At 48.1% G+C, this 27,852-nt stretch overlaps 1 protein-coding gene across 13 annotated transcripts in view; it reads left to right on the forward strand.

Annotated features, from left to right (window-relative positions):
- ST6GAL1 (ST6 beta-galactoside alpha-2,6-sialyltransferase 1) overlaps nucleotides 1-27,852 on the forward strand; it is a 170,531-nt gene that overhangs the window by 75,052 nt on the left and 67,627 nt on the right. For 12 of the 13 annotated variants that reach the window (XM_048214724.2, XM_057306918.1, XM_057306920.1 and 9 more), the window contains one exon: nucleotides 6,863-7,001. The gene's annotated coding sequence lies outside the window, so the exon portion shown is untranslated. Of the gene's footprint in view, nucleotides 1-6,608; nucleotides 6,629-6,862; nucleotides 7,002-27,852 lie in introns of those variants that run through there. The other variant, XM_048214726.2, reaches the window with a different exon arrangement.

The raw sequence follows: 27,852 nt of genomic DNA on the forward strand, positions 1-27,852 counted from the left end.
TGGTGGCAAAACCTGTCCTGAACTAATGTGAGGCTATTTATAAATCTTTAACCTACTTAGTATAAACATGCCTTTGTTCTGCTGCAGAAATACTAATCCGTATGGTTACGAAGAGCTGCCCTGCCCCGGGCGCAGGTGGTATGCAAAATATAGAGTGTAGGGGTCACATACCACTTTTCCAAAATATGAAGCACGCCGACACTTAGCAGGCCTCGGAGATGCCTGGTAAGTGACTATGGAAGTCTGGCCTTTGAAACTATGCCTGGAAAACAAGTTGTTTTTTATTTTTTCTTCTCCTGGTAACTAAAACTTCTTTTAAGGATCTTTCCAGGAACAAACTCAATTTAAGACCTGATTAGGATCAGGCGCAGCAGGCCAACCTGAGAAGGGCATGCGTGAGATGCCTTTCTAAAACAGAGGGAAGGAGTAAAAGTGTGCATACTGAACAGCGGGACCACCCCTCCCCAACTTTCTTTGTTTGGTGGTTCCCACAGTGCTGGAAGCTAGGGTTATATCCCCTTTTCCCTAGTCGGGAGGTTAGAGGGGTCTGTCTGCATCAACTTAACAGCCCAAGAGGAAAGACCTATAGATACCGATATTTAGAGTTCTTTAAATAAAACGGAGAGATTACTCTTAGCCCTCCTTGGTAGCCACTGGCTGGCAGCTCTGCCTGGGTACATGGAGCTTCTGGTCAGCCTTTAGTGTCTCACTTTTGAATTTAAAAAGACTGCTCAGTATCCCCAGATAGTTGAGAAAAGTTCGAAACATAAAACACAGAAACCAAAAAAAGACAAACGACAACCACATAAAAAGAAACTCTCAAGAAATAGAGGCAGTGGCAGGGAGAGAAGCAAGCATCACACAGACTATAATTACTGGTGTCCTGGAGGCAAGACAAGATAGCATGGTAATAGAATGGAGGCAGTGTGCAACAAAAGGAGTATTCGGAGAATAAGAAAGAACCCTTGGAAATGAAAAGTGTGATAGAAATCAATGAATCAGTAAAGGGTTTGGAATATAAAGTTGACGAAGTCTTGGAGAAAGGCTAGAAACCAAAAAAAAAAGGGGGCGCCTGGGTAGTGCAGTCGTTAAGCATCTGCCTTCGGCTCAGGGCGTGATCCCAGCGTTATGGGATCGAGCCCCACATCAGGCTCCTCTGCTGGGAGCCTGCTTCTTCCTCTCCCACTCCCCCTGCTTGTGTTCCCTCTCTCGCTGGCTGTCTCTGTCAAATAAATAAATAAAATCTTAAAAAAAAAAAAAAGAAAAGAACCCCCCCCCAAAAAAGGGGGAGGAGGGGGAGCTATGCAGTGAAAAATAAGAAAGATCATTCTAAGAAGTTCAACATCTGAATAGGAGGATGAACAAAAAAAAAGAGAATAGAGACAATGGAGGGGAAGATTTATCAAAGAAATAATACAAGTAAAATTCTGAGAACTGAGGAGCACAGGTTTCTAGATGAAAAACCTCACTTGAGTACTCAGTGCTATGAATGAAAAAACACACACACCAAAGCACATCGTTGTGGAAAAAACCCCGTACAAACCAGGAGCAAAGCTTGAAGACACAAGGAAAAAAAAAAACCCTAAACTGATTACATAGAAGAAAAAAAAATCTGATTCAACGGCAGCACTGGAAGCTAGAATGCAACGGAGCCATACCTTTAAAGTTCTGAGAGGGATTTATTTCCAACTGAGAATTTATATTCAGATAAATTATTACTCAAATGTGAGGGAAATGATGGCATTTTGAGATATAAGAAATCTCAGTTACTGTTCCTCCCGTACACCCTTTCTGAGGAAGCTACTCTAGATATGTTCCTTCAAAATTGGGAGGAGTGGCGTAAATTAAGACAGAAGAAAAGGAGTCTTCCTTTAAGCCCAGGGAGCAACAAGCTCAGGTTGGAGTAGGAGGACAGAAGATTCCAGAAGGGAGAGCTTCAAGGGGAAAAAAAAAAGTTGGAAAGGTGAGGGCTAAATTAGTGATAGGTATATAGAAGTTGAAGCAAATAAACAAGAGAGATACTACTGGACTCCAGAAATGACAATGAAGGAGTGAAGGAACCATAGCACACCACAGAGCTTGGCTGTGAGCAATCACTTATCTGGTCATCATAATGTACACCTAGTGTAGACTTAATAGGAAAAAAGATGGTGTAACTATATTAGGAGAAGTAGAAGTCGTATGTGGGATGGTGGTAAAAGCAAGCGAAATTCTCATTTTCCATAGTAGGAGGTATGGAAGTAGGAAATAGGTAACATTGAAAAAAAAGCCATATAAGTATGGTATTTAGATACATGGAGATCATTCTAGAATTAAATCCAAGAGCCAAAAGTCATTGCATTTGGGTGGCAGAGATTAGGGGTCTGCAGGACTGGGGCAAGGCCTGAAATCATGTGTGTGGAGAAAGGGCTTATGTGTCTCTGTGTATGTCCAGATCGGCAGCTCGAATAGGCCCAGTGGAAACTGAGGGACTGTTTGCTCCCGACAACATGTTAACAGCACAGTCAAAGAAAGCAGGAGTTCCTTTCTTTGGGTGTTTTGCATACGGCGGTGGCAGAAGAGCTTCCTTTTTCTGGTTCTCTGGAAATAAATTCTTTACACCACTTCTTGTCAGAGCCCGTGTATTCAGTGTTGAACTCCTCTTTAATTTCAGCTTTTTTTGAGAGAGCTTGGCGGAGCTCTGTCCTAACAGTGGGGGAAGAAGGCCTTGGGGAGACAGGCCAGCGTGTAGAATTCTGGCTTCGTCACTTCCCAGCTTTGGGCCCTGGCTACTTACTTAGGCCCTTTCCCTTGTCTGAAAATGGAGAAAACACTCCTTGCCTCATAGGATTGTATGGGGAATAAATGAATAATTTAGTATATTAAGTGCCTAGCACACAGTAGTTGCCAAAAACATTTAAATTAAAAAAAAAAAAAAAAAGGAACATTGCGGTTAGCCCTTGGTCTGGTACAGAAGCCCTTTAATGTTGGGTCTGGGCCCTACAGATGAACCTTCCAGAAGAAACAAGAGCTTGGAAGGAAGGGGAAAGCAGAAATAATCCAGGAAGTCTTCTGATTTTAGCAGAAATTTTTATCGTATTTTGGGTGCAGTATCTTCTGATTGGACTGTAGAGCTCAGCAAATTTGTAGAGACCCAGACCCTGGAAAGTTTTATGTACAAAGATCGATAAAAGCTCTTAGCTAATTTAGCTTCCATATCCAAACCATCAGCAGCCGCTCACATTCCAGATAATGTGGAATAATGGAATCAGGGCTAACAGGGTTATCTTTTACCCCAAGGCTCCTGTGTGCCTTATGCCGACCGTTCATTTAAGCCAGGGACCTGGGGCCCGAGCCGTACCCCTGGGGATAGGCTGACCCATTCTCTGACTCAAAACCAAGCCCATCAGTAATGGTCCTTGTTTGGGGGATGATTACATCAGGGGATGCTGAGCCATGAAATTCTTATGTGTATGTGCTTGGCTCATTTTATGAACTTCTTTGGGTTCTTTGGTTCTTGGTGGGCTTTCTAAATGCCGGCTGTGGTCTGTGGTCAGCGCCCACCCTTGGATATCTGAAGGAAACACCTACATGAGGCGTGAGGGAGCTAATGAGGCCAAGGCAGCCTCTCATTTATCTGCTTTCCTCCTTAGTGTCTTCTTCTAATGCTTCGGGGGCTGACAGAAGGCCTTAGCTAGGAGGTGCCGGGGGCTGTCAGGTGAGGGCTCCGTGCGGGCAGGAGCGAGGGCAGGAAGTGATGGGGCAGAGAACAGGTCCCAATCATGAGGAAGGCATAGAGTAGAACTTTGGTTGGTTAGACTGCGGGAGACAAGTGGTGAAGCCAAATCCAGATGGCAAGCCAGTGACCCTTGTGGAATTGGAGGGGCGTCAGGGAGCAGAAGACACACAGATTACAGGGGGCCATCAGTTCAGTGGGTGCTGTATTAAAACTGCAAGGAAGCACATGATATGTAGGTGGCTCGGGGGGAAGGGAATGCAAAGGGTCAACTGAATGGGTCACACCGGTGGGGTATTAGGAGGAGTAGGAATAAGCCACTTAATAGCAAAACTGTATAATAGAAAAATCTACCGTCTGTTATTACTGTTCTGTTATTGTTTATTTCTCATGTTTCTGCAAAGTACAAGTTGTACTTGCAACCCAAGACTGTCCTGTCAAATTGCCTCATCTGTCAAAAATCCAGCCATAAACTTGGGAAGGAAGTTAAAAAAAAAGGGTTTTGAGCAGCCACAATGGATGGCCAAAGCCCAACCACAAAGCCGTGCACTGGGTGATGGTGGGAGAGCTCCTCTGCTCTCAGTCCTGGCCCTGGAAGACTTCAGTGAGCTGGAGACAGCTGGGACCCCAGAGCTGCTCTAAACCTAGCTCTTCAGGGGTTTCTAGAAGGGATGCAGGGGATGCTTATAGGAAGAAAAACAAGGAAGTACAGATGAACTTTGCAGTTTCTAGACCATCACCAAGCATCTGCTCTTTCTGGGGCTGCACAGTTTCCTGTCTGCCTCTCCCTGGGCCTCTGCCTTGTTCTCTTTGTGGGCCAGCTTCCTCTCCTTCTGCAGGGCCCTGTGGCCCCATCACTTGGTTTCGTGCCTGGCATTCCTTCTTCTAGCGCCCCTGCTACCTTCCCTTGAAACTCGAGGGTCCACCACTAGCTGACTTTTTTCATAGTTGTAATTTTGAAAGTATCTGACTGGTCCAGCTGCCTTATTTAGGTGAGTTGCTTTTAAGTCCAAGTTCCACCCTTTGTCCATCAGGGGAGGCCCAGGTGTGAGTATGGGTTGGGTAGGAGGGAGACAGGTAGAATGACTTGTCTATTGGAGTCATAGTAGAGGTCTGCAAGCCATCTACCAAAGGGTTTAAAAAGCACGAATAGAACCCCACATTCCCTCAGTGGTCTGCAGATTCCTGCAGCTGGAGTGGAGGGTGCATAGGGTGGAAGTGGTCAGCTGGGAAGGGGCATGAGGCTTGGCTTCCCAGAGTCTTTGCCTGAGTCACAGGGCCACAGAAATCCATGAAGTCTTTAGAAAGATTATGTGGTGAACTACCCATGTCTCACTGAAGGTTTGGCCTGGAGCAAAAGGAGGGATAAGGGAGGCTAGCTAGAGAGAGATGGAGAGAGGGGGCCTCCCTCCTGTTAAGGGGGCAAGTGAGTCTAGTTCCCCCAACCCCAGGAGCACCTTGCGCCTGTTCCCTGGGGAAGGCTGGTTACCGGCATGCTCCCAGGTGGCCACCAGCACTTCACGGAGCTATCTCTTCCCAGCCTGACCCAGTCTCTGCACCACTGTGACTTTGGCTCCTTGTGTCTTGTCGGCATTAATTGTAGACAGCAGCAAAGTGCCCAAATGCTGCAGGTGACTTTTTATTTTCCCCTGTCACCTGATGCCTTTGTCCTTTGCTCTGCTTACCCTGAATCTTTGCAAGACCGTGACATTTCCACCCCCTCAGTGGCTCACTTCATCTTCGCTTTCATCTGGTCGTACTTCCTCTCAGCGTCTGCACTCTCGTGGCCTGACTCTTGTTTCTCATGGCATCTCAGGGTCTCTTCCTCCTGGACGCCACACTTGTGTGTTACCACTCCTCTCTGTTCTGCAGGGCATTTCTCACCTTTTCCTCCTTCCAGTTCCTTCTCCCGCACCTGCTCCCCAAGCGTGATTAGGGGAACTCATGGAGTCATCAGGTCTTATACTAGGGCTGAGCTGAATGTGAACACCGGTGACAACCCAGACAGCTGGCACTGCGCGCTCGTTTGCCCTGGAAATGTTACACGGGGTGAGCGGGGATGTGGGCAGGGGAGGGGCGGGGCCGAGGGGAGGAGCGGCAGAGGCCCCGGCGCCTCTCGCCAGCGCCTGGAGCAGTTTATATGGCACAGGAGTCCTGGAGGCAGCAGGCCAAGACTGAGACATTTAGAAACTCTTTGCCTAGGTCTTAAGGAAATAACCATGGATTTCCCCAAGGATTTAGTTTTAAGGACTTTGTGTAATTAACAAAAACATTGGCGATGGCCAGCCCTTGGGGGGTAGGGTGACAGTTCTGCTCCGGCCACATAGGGGCAGGTTACGTAGTCCCTGCAGAAGACCGCTGATGACATGGCACTAACCCATGCCTCGCTTTATTGCATCTTTGTAAAAACTCCAGATCACCAAATAAAACCAGGAAGGGTGTGTTATCTGTAGTTATCTTGGGGAGGGAAGAATAGGTGATTTTTTTCCTTCTGTTGACTTAACTCTATTTTCTAAAATTTCTAGATCGAACATAAATTTCTTTGACATTCGGAAGCCTAACAGTTACTTTAAAAACAATTGCCATCCACCCAGACAGCTAGAACAATACATGGGTTGAAGATTTAGTTTCCGTTAAAAATGCTCTCCAAATAAATTTAGGAATTAAGTTCACATTTGTAACATTACACACGATATACTGTCGGCCAAAGGGAGACGGGGGAAGGGTGATGTATTTGTTGACTGGAATCAGCTATCCCTAAGCCTTATCTAAACACAAGACTTGGGGCCAGAACTGTAGTTTTCTTTTTCTTGCTTTTCTACTGATAACAGCAAGTAGCGCAGGATTAAGTGACCGTGGTCGAGTTTGCTTTGCTTCATCTCCAGCTCACTGAAATTGTGTAGCCCCTAAAGGGTAGGTCTGGGTGAACAGATGGGCGGCTTGCGTCCTGGGAAAGCTGCCGGCTCTTTCAGGTGGGGCCGGCCTCCTGGAAGGGGCTCTGAAGTGTCAGGAGTGACCAGGGCGGGGCGTGGGAGGAGGAAGGGTGCTAACCCTTCTGCATGAATTAACATACGGGCTTCTGGTGTTCTGTCTACAACTTTTCATTGTGTGCCTGTGGTTTTTTTTTTTTTTTTTTTTTCTCTGCAGACAAGGTAGAGCCCGTTGTGCAGAGCTCTGCTGCGAGCGGCCCAGACAGGAGCAGTGAAATCCTGGAGCCCAGCTGAAATGAACTGGCCTCCTTGAGCGGGCCCAAGCCCTGGTGCCAGGCCTCTGTCTCAGCACTGAGGTAAGACCACCTGAATCCCAGCTTGGGGGCGAAGAGGGCAGAAGGCCTCCTCTTCCTGGGAAACCTTTTCCTCTAAGGCTCAAGGGAGAAGGAGCAGCTGTTTTCACCATCTGCTTCCACCTCCGCCCATGGGGAGGCAAGGTCATTTGATGGCCAAAGAGGCTTTGATTTTTCAGAGCACGGCTTTTGTAATCTTAACAGGGAGTTGTAGTTTCTCGATGGCTGGTGAGACTTGAACTCCAAAGGGGATGAATTTATTCTCCAGGTAAGACAGCACCAGATTCAGGTGAACTTAGGTGCACCTGCTCTGTTCTGCCAGGGAACTTGAGCTCTTAGGAAACTCCCTCTTTCTCATGCCCAAGGGAGACAGAATGATGGAAATTATGTGGGGAGGTTATTGCAAAACATTCCACTCAGCTCGCTAAAAAAATGACTCATTACCTAGGTATGTTCTGATGGTAAAGGTAACATGTGTTCATAAGATGTTTGGGAAAATACGGACAAGGAAGAGAATGAAACATGCCTGAAATCCAACCCCTGTTAACAATCCTTCAGGTAGGTTTCAGGAAGGTTCCTCTTTCAGCCCCCATAGCACATCGACTCCTCCTGCCAGGAAGTAGAGAGGTGAGGCAGAAAGAACCGTCAATTAGGAGCCAGGAGAATTCGCTTCTAGTCCGGGAGGCTCTCAGAGAGCCCATTTTTAAATATTCAGGAATTTTGCAAACTGCTTGTTAAACATTGTTGACAGCCGGAAATTGGCCATGGTGGGGAAGTTTACAGCACAGAAATTAGCCAGTGCTACAAACCAGGGCCTTTTGGTTTTGGAAATTCAGATTACCAGCTTGTACGGCCAACAGTTTGGGAGGCATAGAAGCAAGTCACCTCCCCTGTAGACCCCTCTCCCCCCTCCCCTGTGAAGAGTAGGTACCAATAAGCATTGGTTGAATAGATGGACAAGAGGGAGATTTCTCTTCTTATTACCCCATAAGGCCGTTGTGAGGCTCCTGGCCCACGGGAGGGGGTTTAGTTGATTGGTAAACTTTTGGTTTATCAGTGGAGAGAAGTCAGCTGGCCTTTCCCCGCCTTGGAGCTCGCTTCTTGGGAAATCTGTGAATTACTGACACCCTTTTATAAGGGCAGATAAAAACTCTCCTTTTACTGACAGACATCTGGGGCATATTTCTTTCCTGGAAAAATCAAGGAGTCGGTCAAAGAAGTGTGAAAAGGAAGCCCCAGCACTGCTAGATGTGAGAGCCAGGACTGAAATTAGAGCTTTTGACTCTTAAACTCCACTGGGGGTGAGAGGAGGGAGGAGGGAGGAGGGAGGAGGAGAAGGAGCACTTCCTGCCAAATGTGAAATTTAAACAAAAGCCTCTTTCTCCAAGGCCCTGCTGTGGGCAGATTAGAGCTAATTAAATTAGCATAATGGAGCCCCAGCCTCTGCCTTTCTCCCTCTATTTTCAGAGTCCTTGGGCTCCCTGTCCCCCGCCCCCCTTCATGTATGGTGGAGGAGGGGATGGGGAGAAGGTGGGGGCATCAGTTAACCACCGGTTCACCTTGTAGAATTGTAGTTCAGGAAAATTATGAAGGTGGAAAGGACTAGAGGGGCCAGTTGGTCCCACACCCTCATTTTAAGAAGCCAGGTCACACCGCTGGTGACTGTTGGCGGCTGAGGAGGAAGGTACGCTCTCCTGGGCAGGCAGAGGACGAGGCTGGTGGGATGGGACTCTGCTCAGGAACTCTCCTGATCCCTGAGCCCTTGTATGTGACCAGCAAGGGGACGTGGTGACCAGCCCTGCCTCCACGCTTCCCAGACCCCTTCCCCATAGCTGCTGCCCCCTCCCCAGTGAGCTTCAGGCAGTGGTCCCCTGGTGTGCTTGGAATTAAGACCCCTTCCTCATCAGGGGCTTGGTTTTCCAGGTCAGTGAAACCAGCTGGGCAGATCTAATTCTGAGGACTTCTAGGTGTGTGTATGAGGAAGGGCAGGGAAGGGTAGGGAGGGCTTAGTCGTGGCTCTAGGCACTGTGCTTTATGCTCTGCTTGCAGGATCTCACTGAACTCTGCAATGACCTACCAGGGTAGGTTTTTCTATTCTCACGAGGCAGATGTGGAAATGGAGTCCCTTGTAGAGGTAAAGAGACTTGTCCAAGATGGCACAGCCCACAAGCAACAGAGATGTGAGCTGAGCCTGGCTGGGACTCCACAGCTTCTCAGAATTAGTGGGTGTTCTTCACAGCAGGTCGGCACCTCCATGGCGGGGGGTTCCCGAATGCAGTTCCGACAAGCAGGGTCCCTTCCCTCCGGCTACCTCGGTCCATCTCTGCCAGTGCATGGAGTTTCACAAAAGGCCACACTGTTCCTTTCAGACGCCAAGGACTCTTCAGTCGATAGTAAGATAGCGTCAGAGCTGGGAGCATCCATAGACTTCTTTAGCGTAGTCCCCTCACTCATGTGACACCCCGGGAGGGGAGCTGGGGTGCTGCTGGCCCCAGGTCTCTGAGTCATCTGGAAGCAGAGGCCTTCTTGGCCTCTGGACTCCCGGTGCTCTTGCCAGGGGAACATACCGAAATGGATCTGTTTGGTTTTCCTCCATGTTTGGGTAAGTGATTATTCCTCTGTCAAGAAGGATTTAATTCAGCTTCATAGATATTGTGTACCTGGCTACCTATCCTGGCCTGTTTGGGCAAGAGATTCTGGCTCAGCCCTGAGCATACAGGTACGACAAGGGACAAGGGGAGGAGCGCTCCTACATCGCGACTGTACACGACATATATTAGCCCATAACCATACATCATCTCCAGGAATTCCAAGGGAGAAATTGTCTGTGTGTCCCAGGGCTCCCAGAGCCCTAAAAATAGAATTTCCAGTGATCACCCTGCTAAGGAGGGAGCAAAGCAGCAAATGGTGGGTCAGGGTCTTTGGAAGATTGTTGCAGGGGTAGGGCTGGGGGGAGGAGGCAGAGTGGCAGAGGGAGAGATTGGGTTGGCACTGCTAAGGAGGGCAAGTGTCTTTGACTGGGGAGCTGGGGTTGAGGGGGAGCGGGGTGGACGGTTTTCTAGATAATCAAGAATCCTTTTCTTCTCTGGCACCCATCAACTTCAGAAGGAGGAAAAGCTCCCTTCAGTGGGGCACTCGGAATGTGAATCAGGGCTGAAAGAGGTCCTTGGAAAGCTGGTTGGTTGGCCTTCACGTCTTCCATCTAAGGAAATGGAGGCCCAGAAAGGGGAAGGGCCTTGTCTCCGACACAAGTGGAACTAGAGTCTGTTCTCCTGAGTGTCTGGCCAGGGTCCTTCCCACCAAACATAGTAGCTGCACAGGGAAGGGTGTTCCTAGAGGCAGGTACAGTCCGCTTCCTGCCTTGGACTATCTGGCCTAAAACCTGTGATGGGCTGGGTTTGGCCGTTGGAGGAATCTGTGGCAATGGCAACCCAGAAGGGAGAGGGTGTCCTCTCAATGATGTCAGCCCTTCATCCTCCTCTGTTCACATCCTAGAGGTCTTGTTGAGCCATGGGGTATCATTTCTGGCTTCTTCTTCTTCTTTTTTTTTAAAGATTTATTTATTTATTTATTTATTTATTTATTTATTTATTTATTTATTTGACAGAGAGACAGCCAGCGAGAGAGGGAACACAAGCAGGGAGAGTGGGAGAGGAAGAAGCAGGCTCCCAGTGGAGGAGCCTGATGCGGGGCTTGATCCCATAACGCCAGGATCACGCCCTGAGCCGAAGTCAGACGCTCAACGACTGAGCCACCCAGGCGCCCCTCATTTCTGGCTTCTTACTGGAAGTTCAGCATTGTTGGAAGACTGCACAATACACAGACAAGTGCCCCAGCTTTGAGGACATTTGAACTAGGTTTGAGCCTTGCTTGACCATAGTTGCACGACTACCTGGCCTTTCTGACTCAGTTTCCTCATATATAAAATGGGCTGAATAGCCCCTACCTTGAGTGAAGATTAATAATTATTTATATAATGCTCTTCTCACAAAGCAGATGCCTAGCAAATGGTCACCATTATTTTTTTTTCATAAGCTGTATTGAGGTCTAATTGACAGACAACATACTGAAACCTCACAGCTTGATGAATTCTGATGTGTGTACACACTCATGAAATCCTCCCTGCAGTCAAGTTCGTGAAATAACCATTACCCCCCCAAAGTTTCCTCCATCACTTTATCCTTCCCTCCTCCCATCCTGCGTCCCATGTCCTGTCCCCCATGCCCAGGCAAACCCTAATCTGCTTTCTATCACTAGAGACTAGTTTGCATTTTCTAGAACTTTATGTAAATGGCATAATACAGCACACGCTTTTCTTACTCTCAGCATAATTTTTAATTTTTTAATTTTTATTTTTTTAACAGTTTGTATTTAAATTTCAGTTAGTTAACATGCAGTGTAATATTAGTTTCAGGTGTACAATACAGTGATTCAACACTTCCATATGTGACCTGGTGCTCATCACAACAAGAATACCCCTTAATTATCTGACATTCATCCCTGTTGTGTGGATAAGTAGTTTATTACTTTATTGCTGAATAGCACCCTACTGTAAGGACATACCACTATCTGCTTATCCATTTATCTATTAACAGATGTTTGGGTTGTTCCCAATTTTTGGCTATTAAAAGAAAGCCAATGTAAGCATTTGTGAAAAAAAATTTTTGTGGGGACCAGTGAATTCTTTTTCCTTCCTCAACACCTAAGAGTACAATGGCCAGGTCCTATGGTGGGGGTTTCACATTTTAAGAAATGTTATGTTTATGTTTCACATTTTAAGAAACCGCCAAATTGTTTTCTAGAGTGGTTGTACCATTTTACATTGTCCCCAGCACTCAATGAGAGTTCCAGTTGCTCCTCCTCCTTGCCAACCCTTGGTATGGTCAACCTTGTAAATTTTAGCATTTTAATAGGTCTGTGGTGATCGCTTGTGAATTTATTTGCATTTCCTTAAAGAAATGCTCATTTAAAAAATTAGATTTATCTTCTTCGGATTGAGTTGGGTTCTTTATCTATTCTACAAACAAGTCCTTAACCAGAGAAGTTTGAAAATATATTTTCCAATTCCGAGGCTTGCATGTGGTGAGAGATAATGGCACATAAACTAATAATCACAATTCAGTTGAGAAAGTATGTATATGTACAGGGAAGTACAAAGAAAAATCAGTACTCTTTTTTTTTTTAAGATTTATTTATTTATTGGAGAGAGAGAGAGAGAGTGTGCGAGCATGAGAGAGCATGCAGGGGGGGCACAGAGGGAGGGAGAATCCCAAGCAGACTCTGTGCGGGGAGCCGGATGCGGGGCTTGATCTCACAACTGTGAGATCATGACCTGAGCCAAAACCAAGACTTGGACACTCAACCAACTATGCCACCCATGTGCCCTGAAAGATCAGTAATCTTAGCACAGGTTGTCAGGGGAGCTTCTAGGAGGTGAAGGTATGTGAATTGGGTTGTAAAGGAAATGAAAAGTTAGCTAGGTGGAGGGAGGGCAGCCTGGGTAGAAGTCTGTACGTGCAGCGGCATGGCAGTTTGCAATACCATGCTGCCTGTGAAATTATAGTAATCTAATTGGAGGACTACGATTTTGGAGAAAGATGTAGGCTGGAATCCCAGCTGCCCTGCTGATGGCCTGTGCACTTCTTTATTTTTCTCATGTTTTATTTTGAAACAGTTGTAGATTCACTGGGACTTGCAAAGATAGTACAGAGATGTCCAGGGCATCCTTCGTCTAGTTTGTTCCAATGGCTTCTTCTTACATAATTATAGTACAGTATCAAAGCCAGGAATGTGAGATTGGTACAATGTATATTTCTATGTCATTTTCTCACATGGGTGGATTAGCAGAGCCAGTACTGCGATCCAGAGATCGACTGTTCCATCACCAGAAAGAGCTCCCTCCCGCCACCCTTTCATTGTCACACTGCTGCTGCCCCTCCCTTCTGTGTTGCATCTCTATAATTTTGTCATTTTGAGAATGTTCTGTAAATAGAGACCTACCATATGCACCTTCTGAGACTGGCTTGTTTTCCGTCATCATCGTACACTTCGGGTCCATCCAGGTAGTTGAATGTATCAATAGTTGGCTCTTTTTTGTTGTTGAGTGGCATTTCACGGTATGGATGCATTAGTTTCACTATTCACCTTTTTTGAAGGATGTTTTGGTTGTTTCCAGTTTTTGACTATTACAAATAAAGCCGCTATGAACAATTTTGTACAGGTTTTTGTGCGGACATAAATTTTTGTTTTCCCGGGATAAATGCCCAGCCGTGCAATTGCTGAGTTGTATGGCAAGTGTAGTTTTAACTTTTTAAGAAACTGCCAAACTGTTTTTTAGAGTAGCTGTACCATTGAATACTCCCACTGGAAGTGGGAGTGGGAGAGATCCACTTTGTCCATCTACTTGCCAGCATTTGGTGGGGTCATATTTTCGTGTTAGCTGTTCTGATAGGTAGGCGGTGGTGTCTCATTATGGTCTTAATTTGCATTTCTCTGATGGCTGGTTGTGTGACTTACCGTTTGTGCTCCTTCGGGTCTGGCTGCATGAATCTAGACCCCAGCCTTTTAAGTGTGAGAAGCAAGAGGACCTTGTGATGATAACCACCCCCCACCTCCCCACCCCCCGCATTTCTGCAGCTACCCTGAAGTCTGACTTCTTTGTCCTTTGACCCAGTTAGCCAGTTCTAGGAGATCCTTCTTCATTGTTCTGGGTGGCTCCAGGAAAGTGATATTTTCTAGACCTGCGTATTTTTCCAGGGAAGTTTTTTTTTTTTTTTTTTTCCCTTTACCACAGATGAGCAAATAACCTGTGAGTGGTTTTTTTTTGTTTGTTTGTTTGTTTTTACTGTGCTGTGGGGTAAATTCTCTCTCTCCACCCTGTCCCTCCCTGGTGCCAGTATGCCAGCATCTGTACTTAGTGTCAGCTGAGATAAAGAAGCCTCTGGAGTTAGGCCAGGATGGCTATTTTCTCAGTGTTTGGAGGCCTGAAATGCCAAGGGAATCTGCCATGGCCTCAGGCCTTCCCTATGCTCAGCATCTTCTGTTCCTTCCTTTATAGACAGAGCCATAATGTGCTGGGAAAAATCATCATGGTAGCTAAAAATTCTGTAGCATTTCTTCTGTGCCGGGGACCGAGGGCTTTCTATGTATGAACTCATTTAATGCCCACAACAACCCTAAAGTTTAAGTACTCTTAAGACCCAACTTGACAAATGGGGAAACTAGGGCCTGGAATGTCTCCTAGCCAGTACGTGGTGAGTAAGTTGGGACTTGAACCCAGATGGTTTGACACCCACATCCATCCTCATGGTCATTGTGCTTCCTATCTCTGTGCGAGGGCAGGTAGCATCTTGTACCGTGCGCACCTTGCTGTCTGAAACTGCGGCCTCAGGCTCTCTTGAAAATGGGGGGGGGGGGGCAGGAGGACATGCCGTGGTGTTCTCTGGGGTGTCAGCACTTCATGAGGTGGGAAATGGAAGAGCTGGGAAGTGCTTTCCCAGGGGAAAAGGGGAGTTCCTTGGAGGCCTGCACTGGGCATGGGCTGCTGTCCAGGTATGAGTGAGGCCCAGGCTCTGTGCCACGGTCTTGTGAAGACATGATTCTGTTCCGTGAGCCTGCTGTGCACCCAGGACTGGCTCACGCATACTGTGGGCAGAGGCTGGAGGAGGATGACGGCAAGGCCCTGACCTGGGGCAAATCACCCACCTCACTGGCCCTCACACTCTCAGCTACCTGCCTGTGCCGTGATAACCTTGAGCTTGGACAGAAGGGACTCGCCACCCCAGAGATGACTGGGAAAGAGCTTGGCTTTTCTGACCCCGGTGCTGGTTGCAAAAACTCCATTTCCATCTATAAACAGGAGAATAACCGTATCTAATGTCTAGATTGTGATGAAGCTAAGTGGGGACAGTGTCGTGATTGCCCTGGAGAATGTTGGTTCCTTCTTCTCCTCTCCATGGAGCCCTTTCCAGTCTTAACTATCCAGCTGCATGGCAGTGCTGCCCTGAAAGAAAACGGATGTGTGTCCCTTGTCCTAATTTAGTCAGTGAAGAGTGTCCATTCACTCATTCAGCGTTCAGTCAACTTTTTATTTTTTTTAATATTTTATTTTTTTAGATTTTATTTATGTATTTGACAGAGAGAAAGAGCACGAGCAGGGGAAGCAGCAGGCAGAGGGAGAGGGAGAAGCAGGCTCCCGGCAGAGCAAGGGAGCCCGATGGTGGGGCTGGATCCCAGGACCCTGACATCATGACCTGAGGCAAAGGCAGTTGCTTAACTGACTAAGCCACCCAGGTGCCCTCAGTCAACCCTTTAATGACCCCCTACCATGGGCTTGCTTCTGTAATAGGCCCTGGGAGCCTAAGAGCTGGATCCTTGACCTCACATAGCCTATGGCGTACAGAGAGAGACAAATATTAGTTAAATAATAGCCCAGCTGAGTGTGACATCACGAACTGTGGAATTCCTGAGGAAGAAGTTCACGGGTACCGTGTGAGTGAGCCGCAGTTGAGGCCGGAGGACTCTTCCTCAGGGGAGCAGTTCTGATCTGGGTCGGATTCTCTACCCTTGACCCACTGAAGAGGCCCCTGTGGAATGTTCTGTAGGATCATTTCATTTGACACCACCCAAAGCCTGGCCACCCTGGTGTTCTCCCCACCCCAGCAAGCCACACTGCTCTGGGAGGTTCCCCAGACCCAACCGCTGACAGCTGCTGCCGACCCACGGGGGCTCACCCTGAAGTCAGAGCCACACCTTGCAGGCTGGGTTACGTGTTTGTTGTTGAATGTGCTCATGACTCAGTTTATTACTCAGCCGAATGTGGCACGCCACCGTGAACTCACATAGCGTTTTTTAAAACAACTTTACTGAGTACAATTTATATTTCATGAAATTAAGTGTAAATTTAAGGACTTCTAGTAAATGTACCGAGTTGTGCCACCATCATGACAATCCAGCTTTAGAACATTTTTTATCATTGGAGGGGTCGTTCGTCTTCACATGGAAAAGGCAAGAAGATTATTTTTGTATGGAAATCGTCCCATAATGACTTTTTCTGGAATTAGTTCTGTGCTCCCAGTGGGAGGATCTCATTCATTAATTCAATTAGTATTTACGGAGTGCCTGCTGGAGCCCACGGCGGGGCTAGGTGCAAAGGGGAAGCGAGAAATGGTGGAGAGGGCAGTTTTCCTGGGGTCGACAAGCTTCCTACTGAATTCGCACTGTTCAGTGTAGCCTGTCTGCAGGCGTGGGTCTCAGCAGGCCAGGTGTTTGCTTTCCACCCTGTGGCTCGTCACTGAGGACGAGGCAAGGGCCTCGCTTTTGCAATATTGACATATTGAAAATACTGGCTGAGCAGAGAGAGGAAGTGCACTCTCCAACATCTGCAAACAGCTCCAGGCGTTGGCTAGCCTGAACGCAGGACCCGCGAAGAGAGGAGAGTGGCTGTGCTGTTTACAGGGCAACGATTCCACTGGTGGAACTGGGGTGAGCGGTGAGGGTGCCTGGAGGAAAAAAGGACCGGGAGCCAAGTCAGGGCAGGGAACTGAGGCGAATTCAGGGAGTAGTAGTGCGGTAGGTCCCCTATAGCTTAGGGGCGCATTAGCATTTGGTGGACTGTTGCTTGGAGGCTTGGGGGTGAAGTGGGGGTGAGGAGTTTGGGCTTAGTGGAGGGAACATGGAAGATGCCATAACTGAGCATAACTGTTCAGAGCTGGACTTGGGGCACAGTCTGGCATGGAGAGAGAGATGGGAGGCAGCTACGGCTAAGGAGGCTACTGTGAGGGCCCTAATATCAGGCTGACTTTGGCTGGGCCAGTGGGGTGAGGAAGGAAGAAGTGGATGGGAGAGGAGACTCTGTCAGGGGAGAGAACATCTCCCTGTTCCAACTGCTTCCCTTGGGGTCCAGACCTACTTTGCCCACCTGCCTCTTGCTCTTCAACTAACCCCTCACACTCAGCTTGTTCACGGCCAGGCCCGACAGCCCCTCCGCACGTGGTCTTCTCCTTGCCTGCCATGCTTTTCTCCCCTCCACTTCTCTATCCCATTCTTCTTGCCCAGAAGGAAGGAGAGGAGCCAGAAAGCAGACATGTCTACCCCCAGAAGGCAGTGCCATAGAAGGTAATGGTGAGAGATTTCCAGAGAGGGAAGTGCCAAACACCAAAGATGGGCACTGAAGAAGGGCTGGGGACTCAGGGCTGGTAGTGGCCAGGCAAGCCAGGTGCCTCAGGCACCGAATTTAAGGAGGCACACTCGGATCCCAACCCTGTACTCACGTGACCCTGAGGGTGTGGGCCTGCCTTGCCTTACCCTAGTCCTGGACTAGGTTCCTGGAGAGAACTTGTCTTTGGGAGGACACTGGTGATCTTGGACAAAGCATTGACTTTCAGCGGACTCAGGATGGAGTGTGGAACTGTTTCTTCAGAAGGAAGCCTTCTGTGGGAAGCTTCCTGAAGCTGTGTGAGGGCCTATGTGTCACTCTCCTCCCCACCCCCAAGACAGCTCCTCAGGATCTCCATGGACTCTCTAGGATTCCTGGAGCACAGTTTGAAGAGCACCAGTCAACTCCAGCCCCCATCTTACCACAGAAAGCTCCGAGACCCACAGAAATACGTGACTTTCCAAGACCACACAGGCAGGTGTGACCTCAGTGGTCTGTCTTTACTTTCCTTTGGTTCATCATCTTCAGTTTTACATTCTCTTTTTATTGCCCCCAGTCTCCACCCCCCATAAGAATTAGAAATAGTTGATACTGAAGGTCTCAAGATATTTGAAGACTGTAGTCTGAGAAGTCCATTTATTGAGCGCCTGCTACCTACCAAGCACTATTTTAGGGGCTTTTACATTCATTAGTTTAATTCTTTAAGAACCTTTCCAAGTATGTGTCATCATCCCATTTACTTGACGTGGAGACTGAGGCTCAGAGAGAACAAGAACTTGCTTAAATTCTCAGTTACTGACAGGTGCTCCTGTGTCCAAAGCCTGTGTTCTTTCTTCATACCGTGTCTTTCTTCAGTCGTTCAGACTGACCAAGCCTTGCTACCAGGCCCTGGTTTGGGTGCCTCATCCCCCTGCTCTCAAGGGGTGGTGGGCCGGCTCTTTAAAAGGTCTTCTGTCACAGGTGTCCCTGGGCTGCCTGTGGTGGTTGCAGTGATTTCTGGCTGTTGTGGAGATGAAATCCATGGCCCCATTCACTCCCCAGCCTGGAAGTCCCCTGGGCTCCTTTCTCTGTGCCCTTGGGATTCTGGAACATTCCACTGACACAGCGTTCAGGCAGTATAGGCGGTTTGTTCTGCAAGGAGCTTGACCACTCCTTTCCCCCTCCGCCCCCCCCCCCCCCCAGTTTCCCTACATTTCTTGGCATTTATCACCAGTGGTTTCCTTCGGCTCCCACCCCCCAGCAGAGCTCTGATTTACTTCCATGATTTAGCCCTGATAAAGGCAAGTTATTTTGGCCTCTTCAGCCCTCAGCCCCGGTGAGAATTTGGACCCAGTGTTTTCACTTGTCACTTCAGAATGTTTGCCAGAGTTTGCGGAAAAAGGCCTATATTATTCATGTCCTTGCCAGGAACAGCTGCGCCCTGCCAGCTTGTCATGTGAGCCCTCTGAGCCGCCCGGCTGCACGGCCCACAGCCCTCCGGGGCCCGCTGGCTCGGGTGGGAAATGCGATCCGCTCGGACAGAAACAGCAAACAGTCAAGGAGGGCAGAAAGCAACTTGGAAGGGACTGATTAGGGCCTCCCCTAGGAATTCACCACGGCCCAGCGCGTGTCGGCGGGGCCGATTCCATCCTGTGCTCCGTGGGGCCCATTCTATTTGAAGTCTTTTCATCTGACGTCTCCCTCCTCCACAAGATAAGAGTGAGGCTGTGCACCAGTTCAGTAGTACCTAGAGGTCCCTCGTTCCTCACAGAGAACACGACCTGGCCACTCGAAACAAACGCTCAGAACCAGTCTCTGAGGTGGGGCTCATCTCCATTGAATGGATGAGAAAACAGCCTCAGAGAGATCAAGTGCATGACCTGAGGTCACGCAGGCACTGAGGGGTAAAGGGGGGATCTGAACCCAGGTCTGTCAGGCTCCTTTCAGGATGCTGTGAGCCACCAGACACAAAAGGACATCTCCCGGGCCCAGCTGCAGGTTCACCTACGGCCGGTCCCAACTGTGTCTCTTACCCTCCTCTCTTCCCATCTCCCTGTAAACATGGAAATCCAATTTCTGGAGCTTGGTGTTCCCGCAGGCCTTGACTAGAGTTTAGGACCCGCCAGGTCAGTGGTTGGTGGGACCGAAGGTCAGACCAGGGGTGAAGAAAGATGGTCCCTGGCACCTTCTCCTCTCTCAACTGAAATGGCTCCTCTTCACACCCCATCAAAGCCCTTTTTAGTGCCAGGAGCTCAACACTGAGTTTAGAGAAAATCGTAATATCCCTTGCTTGCTTAGAAAGCCTCCACCAGGGGCGCCTGGGTGACTCAGTCATTAAGCGTCTGCCTTTGGCTCAGGGCGTGATCCCAGGGTCCTGGGATCGAGCCCCGCATCGGGCTCCCTGCTCTGCTGGGAGCCTGCTTCTTCCTCTCCCACTCCCCCTGCCTGTGTTCCTCTCTCACTGGCTATCTCTCTCTCTGTCAAATAAGTAAATAAAAATCTTAAAAAAAAAAAAAAAGCCTCCACCAGTCCCAGTTTCTTGCAGGATGAATTGGGGCTAAACACACTTACATCTGGAGCAGATAACCCTGTTGAATCCCATTTCCCATCACTGCAGCCCTCATACCCTCACCCCTCATAGCTTCTCACCATTCCTTGACTACAACGGGTCCTCTTTCATGGCTAAGCCTTCGGTCTACCATTATCTCTGTTGGGTATGCCTTTTACTGCCTGTTAAACTTCTATTCATCCTTCAGAACCCAGGAGGAACATTACCTTTCCTGACTTCCTCTAGTGGAGTTGGTACCACCGCAACCTTTAGTTCTGAACGCCTTACATGGCTTTACACCCATCATTTTATGGGTCTTTCTCTTCCTCTAAGGCCCCAGGAGCAGGGGCTTAGCACCTGTACTTGGTGCATATTTGTGTGACCAAATGAATGGGGGCTCATTAATGAACTGCGTGCTAATGTGTGAGTCACACGTGGTTCCACTTTCAGTACAAGGTTGCAGGACTTCAGTGAGAGATGATGGGCCAAGGCTGTGGTGCTGTTGATGAGTTGACAGGTGAACCAGGTACTGAGAGCGCTATGGTAGATGAGCCCTGCAGCGGAGAGGAGGTCTCCCAGGGGTGAAGAGACATCGCAAAGCTTGGAAGTTGTGGAGTGAAGCAAAGCCTGCCCTGTTCCCCAGGCCAGCCTCTCCAGCTCTATACCCAGCCTGCCTCCCAAGAGGGGAGCTCCTTAGGGCTGGGCTGGGTGCAGACCTGGAGCAAGAGTGGGGATACTGGATCGTCCCCAAGGGAAGAGGAACGGGGTGGTACTGAGGAGAGGAACAGAAGCAGAGGCAGGAGGACGTACAAGGCCAACTTCGTTTCCTTACTGTGATGCTGGGGGCATCTTGCTGGCCAGAGCTCCTGCCTGATGGCTGCTCCAGAGGATGGAGTATGAGCCAGGTCCAGGCAAGAATTGGGAGCCAGATCTGGATATATAGGCCATTCTGTGACCCTAAACCTCCTGCCTATTTAATTAACCTCCTTCCCCTACTCCTGGGGGTAGGCACTTAGGCTTTACCCATGATAAGATCTGAGTTTAAATCCTGGTCTCAGACACTTTTAACTGTGAATTGTGTAGCAATGAGCAAAAATACTAGGGTTGCTGTTTTTTATTTGTTTAATTTTTAAACTTTAAAAAAATTTTACTTCCAGTATTGTTAACATACCGTGTTATTAGTTTCAGGTTTACAATATAGCGATTCAACAGTTCTCTGCATGACTCAGTGCTCAACACGATCAGTGTACTCTTAACCCCCATCACCTATTTCCCCCATTGCCCCCACCCACCTCCGCCCTGATAACCATCAGTTTGTTCCCCATAGTTAAGACTCTGTTTCTTGGTTTTTCTCTTTTAGATTTGTTCGTTTGTTCTGTTTCTTAAATTCCACACATGAGTGAAATCACATGGTACTTGTCTTTCTCCGACTGATTTCACTTAGCATGATACCCTCTGGGTCCATTAGGGTTGCAGTTTTATAGGGTCATTAGGACGAGTGATGACGCCACTATGGGGAGGCTGTGTGCTAAGACATCTAATTTATTCCTCTGCATATCCTGCAGGTAGGTATATGCTGTTCTCATTGCAAAATCACAGATCCTTAACTGAGGTTCAGAGAGGCTCCACAAGCTGCCCAAGGTCCCATAGTGAGTAAACGATAGAATCAGATAGTGGACCCAGGTGTCCTACACTTGATCCACTCCATCACCAGTCTCCGATCTGTGTGATCATAAGAATCACCTGGGGCTCTTGTTCAAGGAACAGTTCCCAGGCTCTGTATCAGATTTTGATTCAGCCCGCTTTGTTGGCGTGGGGGTGGGGGTGGGGCGGGGGGGCGCTGCTGGGAAGCAGAGGCTGTAACAGGTGCCCAGGATGACGTTAGGATCTGGCAAGTTTAGGAAACATAGTATTGTACTTTCCTGCCTGTAAGGAGTGGCACCTGGCTGGCCCTCAATAAATGTTGGCTGTATTATGACATGAATTGCTGGAAAGGATATAGTACTGTGAAGAGCTTTTCATCTTTTAAAAGCTCATTAGTCCTATAATTAAATCTTAGAGATAGAAGTTAAGAGAAGTAGATCCTGGGTCAGTGAGCCTGCATTCTAAAACTCTAAACTCAGAACTATCTGCAAATGGAATGAGCTGCCTTCAGAGGTCCCTGTTGTTCATGATCAAGCAATCAGTGACAGTGTGCGTCAAGCATGCTGGTCGAGAAGTCAGCTCTTTGAGGACCCGGTGCCCGGTCGGCGTCTGCCCTGTGCAGGCACGCACCGAGGAGTTGTTCCTGGCTTTGGCGTGTGGCTATTCCGGGGGAGGTGAGGTGGTGCAGCTATTGAAAGTTCAGGAAGGATCCCAACTCCAGGAGGGAAAGCAGGAAGGCAGGGATGGCAGAGGCCAGAGTATCTCGGGGCCATCACTCCCTGCTTTGTGTCCCGGGAAACCTGTCCTGCAATTTTCTGTGTAGCTTCTGCGTCTCCAAACTCTCAGTCCCCTGCCGCGAGGGCACAGAATACTTTCATTTTCTTAGGGATTAATGGTGAACTGAGGTCTATCTCTTCTCCAAAGGTCTGGATCTTGCCTTTGTTTTTAAGTTCTTAAGGCCCATCTTGTGGGCATCTAAATTATAGAACATAGGGAATATTGTCCCATCAGAGCCTGGAGAAAAGCTTGACCTCTATCCTGTTTTCCACCTCGGCCTCGATGTCACAACTCAGCAACGGCTTTCCTAGAGACCAAGAGCATTTCTAAAACTCTGCTAAAACCTGATGGAAACCTACCGAATAATTGCCTTGGATACTTTCCTTCCTAAGAGCCATGATCATAGCTGCCACTTTGACCACTGGTCCTGTGTTGGTGCTTTATATGTCTTTTTTCATTTAATCCTTGCAGCAGTCCTGTGATACGGGTAACTCCGCCCCTGTTTTACAGAAGAATAAATGAGACTCAGAGAAGTCAGCTGAGTTGCCCTGGGTGACAGTTGGTAAGCAATGGGCTGGGACTTCAGACCTAAGTCTGTGTGACTCACAAATTAGAGCTGACTATGCCTACACCATTTGGTCTCTTTGGAATGATCAGAAGGTTTGCTTCTCTCCACGAGGAGGTAGTTAGGGGTTGGTTACCCTCACCGGTGGTAGAGCACAAAGCTACATTCAGAGTGCATCAAAGGGATGGCTGATCCCTACATCCGTGTTTGAAGTCATCCCCAACCTTTATGGATGTGGAGATGACCTTCCTCTAGTCATATCTTGGTGGTGGCAGCAGATTTCCGGTCCTTCATGACCCTCTGGGAGGCTCCATCCCTGCCGGGGTTGTTGGGAGTGTGTGTCTGCACACTGCTGGGCTCTGGGGCAAGAATGTTTAGGGCCAGGAATCTGATGGCTCATGAGCGATGACAGCTGGAAGATGAAGTGAGAGGAAGGGAGCATGAGCTGTGCATCTTTGAATCAACCTGGAGCTTAAGACCAAGGGATACCTGTGTGTATTAACTTGGCTAAGGAGACCATCTGAGCCCCCATCTCTGTCTGCCAAACAGGAGATTGCCTCTTCTAGTATAGAGAGCTGATGTGTTGGAGAAACAAAAATCCGCCAAGAGAGGTGAGGAATTTGAGGGCTTTCTCCAACTCAAGCTCTGTTTTCCTTGAACAGATTGTACTTTTTGGCTCTACGTCATGTGCATACTGCTGTCAAGGTGGAGGGCTTCCACCCCACTCCCCCTTTTGACTGCCTATCGGCCATCTTTTCTTCCAGCAGCCCCTTTGGCCTCCATCTTGAGGTGGGTGCTCTCCCTCACTGCCCCTTTGCTCTTCTGTTATCTCTCTGACCACTGATGAAGCCCCCAGTGGCTGGCCTCACTTCCCCGCCTTCTATTTAAAAACCCTGCACCCATCTTTCCTTTTTGAAGGGTTCTGGCTAAAGCCAGCCATTCCAATAATAGTCTCTGTCTTCATTTCTAATCTAGCCAAGGTGGTGTCTTTTTCTTGGAGTTCCTTATGTCAATAAAGTCCATATTAGACAGCTTGCCCTCTTATTATAGTGGTCTCATTGCATTTATTCAGCTGTTTTATTTTCTGCCTCAGGTATCCCAAGTTTGTCTCTCAAAACTCCTTATGGGCAGGGACTGTAGTTTAAGGGGAAGTAGTGATGATTGTATTTTAATTTCAGGGTTTAACAGGTAATAGTAGCCAATAAAATTATTTTTTCATTTGATCAACTGATGTTTATTGGATAGTTACCATGGGGTGTGCACTGGACAGAAGGAACCAGGGATATGGAGCTAATTATGACTTAGTGGTTGAAATGCTTACAGTTTTAAGGGAAGAGAGACACAGAAGCAAACTAAAACTATATTTTAATTTGATTTGAGCTGTAATTGAGGTATAGTAAAATTTATTGAGAGCTCAGATGAGAAATAATGAGAAGAGAGAGATGGAGACAGATTTAAGAAGTGTTTTGAGAATAGAAATAGAACTTTGTTTCCTAATTAGTTTGATTCAGTACCATTTAAGGGCTTGTTCTAGGGGCAGGGAGGTACCAGGACGAGCAAGTAATCCAGGAGCACTTGGGGAGGTGAATGGATTGAATATGCGGTAAAAAAGAAGGAAAAGCCAAAGATCCTTGGCTTAGGGAGAGAGTGAGAGCTGGAAAGAGTGAGGGAGAGGGTTACAACTGCTAACGTATCTTGCCTGCTGATTACTGTGTGTGTGTGTCGGGGGGGGGGGGCGGTTAGTTAACATGAATTGCCTCGTTTTTCATCCATAAAACCCCTGAAGAGGTAGGTACGTTCATTTTCTCCATTTTACAGGTGAAGAGACGCGCTCAGAGCAGGGCAGTAGCTTGTTGAAGATCACACAGCTGAAAAGTGCTGAAGTCAGGTTTAAACCCAGGCACTCTTGCTTCGGAGCAAACACCCTAGAACAACTCAATCAACTGCTCCAGAACCTCCAAAGGGCCCTCAGTGCCCATCGCTCCCAAATTCATACATCCAGCCTGGACCTTTCCCCTGACCTCTGACTCTGCTTGGGATGCCTATTTACCCTCACTTGATGGTCTGATTGCAAACTCAGGATACCCCAAACTTCTGCTCTTCCCTCTTCTCCCCTTTTCTCCTCAGAGCAGCACCATCCTTCCGACTGCTTCAATCCCAAACCTTGGCCTCACCCTTGACCTTTCTCTCACCCACATCCAATCCATCAGACTTGAGTTTCAGAGCACACCTGGAATATATTCCTTCTCACTACCGCCACCGCAACTTCCCGCTATGGGCATCTGGCACTGGGGTCTCTCCAGGGATCTCCTGATGGTCTGTCTGCTTTTACCCTTGACCCCCCTCCCTGTCCCTACATGGCAGCCTGAGCAGTCCTGGCATCATCGAGTCACATCAGGTTGCTTTTTCGCCAAACCCTTGCAGTGCTTCTCACTTTTACTTAGAATAACAGCCACAGTCCTTACCATGACCCATAAAGCACTAGCCAATCTCTTCCATCCCCCTATCCAGTTGTCTCTGTCCCTCTGGGATCCCCTCCTTCTGTCCCCTGCCCCTTGTACCTTGTCTTTTGGCCAGTGCGCACCCATGCACTCCTGCCTTGGGGCTCTGCCTCAAACACTCTTCCTGACATATTGCGGGGCTCACTCCTTCACTACCTGGAATTCTTTGGGGAATGTTCTCTTCTTAATGAAGCCTACTCTGATCTTTTTAAAATGGAAACTTGCCTCAACCCCGCACTTCTGATCCTCCCCTTCCCATACTCTGCTCTGCTTTGTTTCCCATAGCACTTAGTATCCTCTAAGATACTAAATAATTTATTACACTTATGGGGTTTTGTGTGTGTGTGTGTGTGTGTGTGTGTTTCACTCTGCCCTCTAAGGGCAGTGATCTTCATCTGGTTTATTCCCTGTTGGGTCCTAAGGCACGAAGATTTTTGCTGAGGACATAGTGGCTCACGCATTTAAGAGGAGTAACCGTAGAGTGCAAAGTTTCTGTCCAGGTGTTCAGTTTAAAAATGGTTATTAAAAGTTGTGGTCTGGAGTCCAACGGAGATGCCAGAGGGGGCTGGCCACATGGATGTAGGAATTGTCTGTAAGGGGGTATAGAGTGAGCGGAACCCCTGCTGAGGCTGGACCCCCTGGGGATGTGGGCGTTTCAGGACTGCTCTGGAAGCCGCTCACCAGAGGAGGCTGAGATGGGAAGGGAGGAGGGAAATGGGAGGTGTGCCTGTTAGACTTTAGAAGGAGGGCGTTTGAAGAAGGAGACCCAGAGAGGCCTCACAAGGTGGGCACTGGAGAAGAACCTTCAGATTTCGCAATTAGAAATGCAGTTTCAGTGGAGTGATGTGCGCCAACTTCAGTTATTTGAGGAACAAGTGGAAAGCGGGGAAGTGTAAGTAACTCAGTAGCCCTGCTATGAGGAAGGAGAGATTAGGTGATTGTTTGAGGAAGTGATTTGTTTGAAGGACTTGTTCTTAGCTGTAAAAAACAAATCTTTTGGGTGTGGGTGGGTGAGTGGATGAGGAAGTGACATACAGTAAGCTAATAACTTCCAGACCGACAGACAGAACATAGTGCAAATTATACCTTGTCCTTGTGAGAGAGCCGCTACTCAATCCGGCCCCCTGGCACCCTGCCCGGCCCGCAGTGGGTCCGCAATAAATATTCACTGAATACAATGTGAACTACTGTAGACCTTCATGACCCGTCCCTGTATCAGCAGCAGCAGCAACAAAATCACAAGAATGTCTAATGTAGGGAGATGCTTTTTGACCCAGTGACTGTTGGCTCGTGGCATTTCTCTCTCCCCCAAGCTACACCCTCCTTAGCACTTTGAGCAGCTCTCTTTGGTTATACGTTGGGTTCCTTTACCGCACAGGGGTTGTGTTTTTAAGAAGTAAATCTTCAAGTGACTCATTTGAGTCACGAGAATGACAAGTTAGCAGTTCCACATGGATGTAAAGGATACAATGGTGTCTTCGTCCATTCAGGCTGCTGTAACAAAATACCAGACTGGGAGGCTTAAACCACAGAAACTTATTTTTCACAGCTCTGGAGGCAGGAAGTGAGAGATCAAGGCGCCAGCATGGTGACATTCCAGTGAGAGCTCACTTCCATGCTGGCGACATTCCAGTGAGCACTCACTTCCTGGTTCAAAGCTGGCGCCTTCTCGCTGTGTCCTCACGTGGTGGAGGGGGCAGTGGAGCTCTCTGGGGGCCTCTTTTATAAGAGCACTAATCTCATTCATGAAGGCTCCACCCCCATGACCTCATCACCTCTTAATACCTTGGCCTCTGGGGGTTGAGATTTCAACATATGAATTTGAGTGTGTGTGTTGCGGGGAGGTGGACGCAAATACTCAGACCAAAGCTGATGGCAAGTCCTATGAAATAAGAGGAACAAAAGGATTGGCCGGGGGTGGCAGAAAGAGCTGTTGACTGTTGGTCAGAGCCTGCCCCTGAACCAGCTTCATCTCGCACCACGTTGTGCCACCTCGCTGAGGTTCGATGTCAGTGCTCTGAGTTTGCTTCCTTGGGATTTTATAAAAAGAATAGTGTCAGGAAAGGAACACGACTTGAAATATAGCCACAACCAAAGTCTTTCTTCTTCTTTTTTCTCCTTTTAAAAATGTGACACGCAGAGCATGCCGGCTTAATTCCCTCATGGTGGCAAATGACCTAAAGTTCAGAGATGTCCTGGGAGAGAGGAGAATGGTTTGATTCCTCTTGAACTCCTATCTTCTCTGAAGAGAGACAGATTGGCAGGCTGCATAGGAAGGAATGAAAGAAAGAAAAAATCCCTAATGTTTATTACATATCCTATGTGCCTGGAGCTATGCTAGCCCCATGTGCACCTTACATCCGTCCTCATTAGGTGAAGGGCATTAAATCAGTATTTTTCATAACCTACCTGAGGTCTCACAGCCAACAAAGGGGAGAGAGGATAGAACAAGCCCCATGGAAATTGAAGCCTGCAGCTAAAAAGAGACCAGTGTAAGAAATGTAGCTGCTTGAAGTCAGCCAGAGTCTCTAATGCCCAGCCCAGTGTCTAATTCTCAGGAAAATCTTGAGAAATATTCATCAAAGGGGTGCTTAGTCGGCTGAATGAATTACCAGGGCCCTGAGAAAACTCATATATAGTTTTGCTGAAGTGCTATTGGAAGTCTTCATTGTCTTCTAGAGAAT

The sequence above is a fragment of the Ursus arctos genome, unplaced genomic scaffold (assembly GCF_023065955.2).
Source record: "Ursus arctos isolate Adak ecotype North America unplaced genomic scaffold, UrsArc2.0 scaffold_4, whole genome shotgun sequence".
In the NCBI taxonomy this organism is placed as follows: domain Eukaryota; kingdom Metazoa; phylum Chordata; class Mammalia; order Carnivora; family Ursidae; genus Ursus; species Ursus arctos.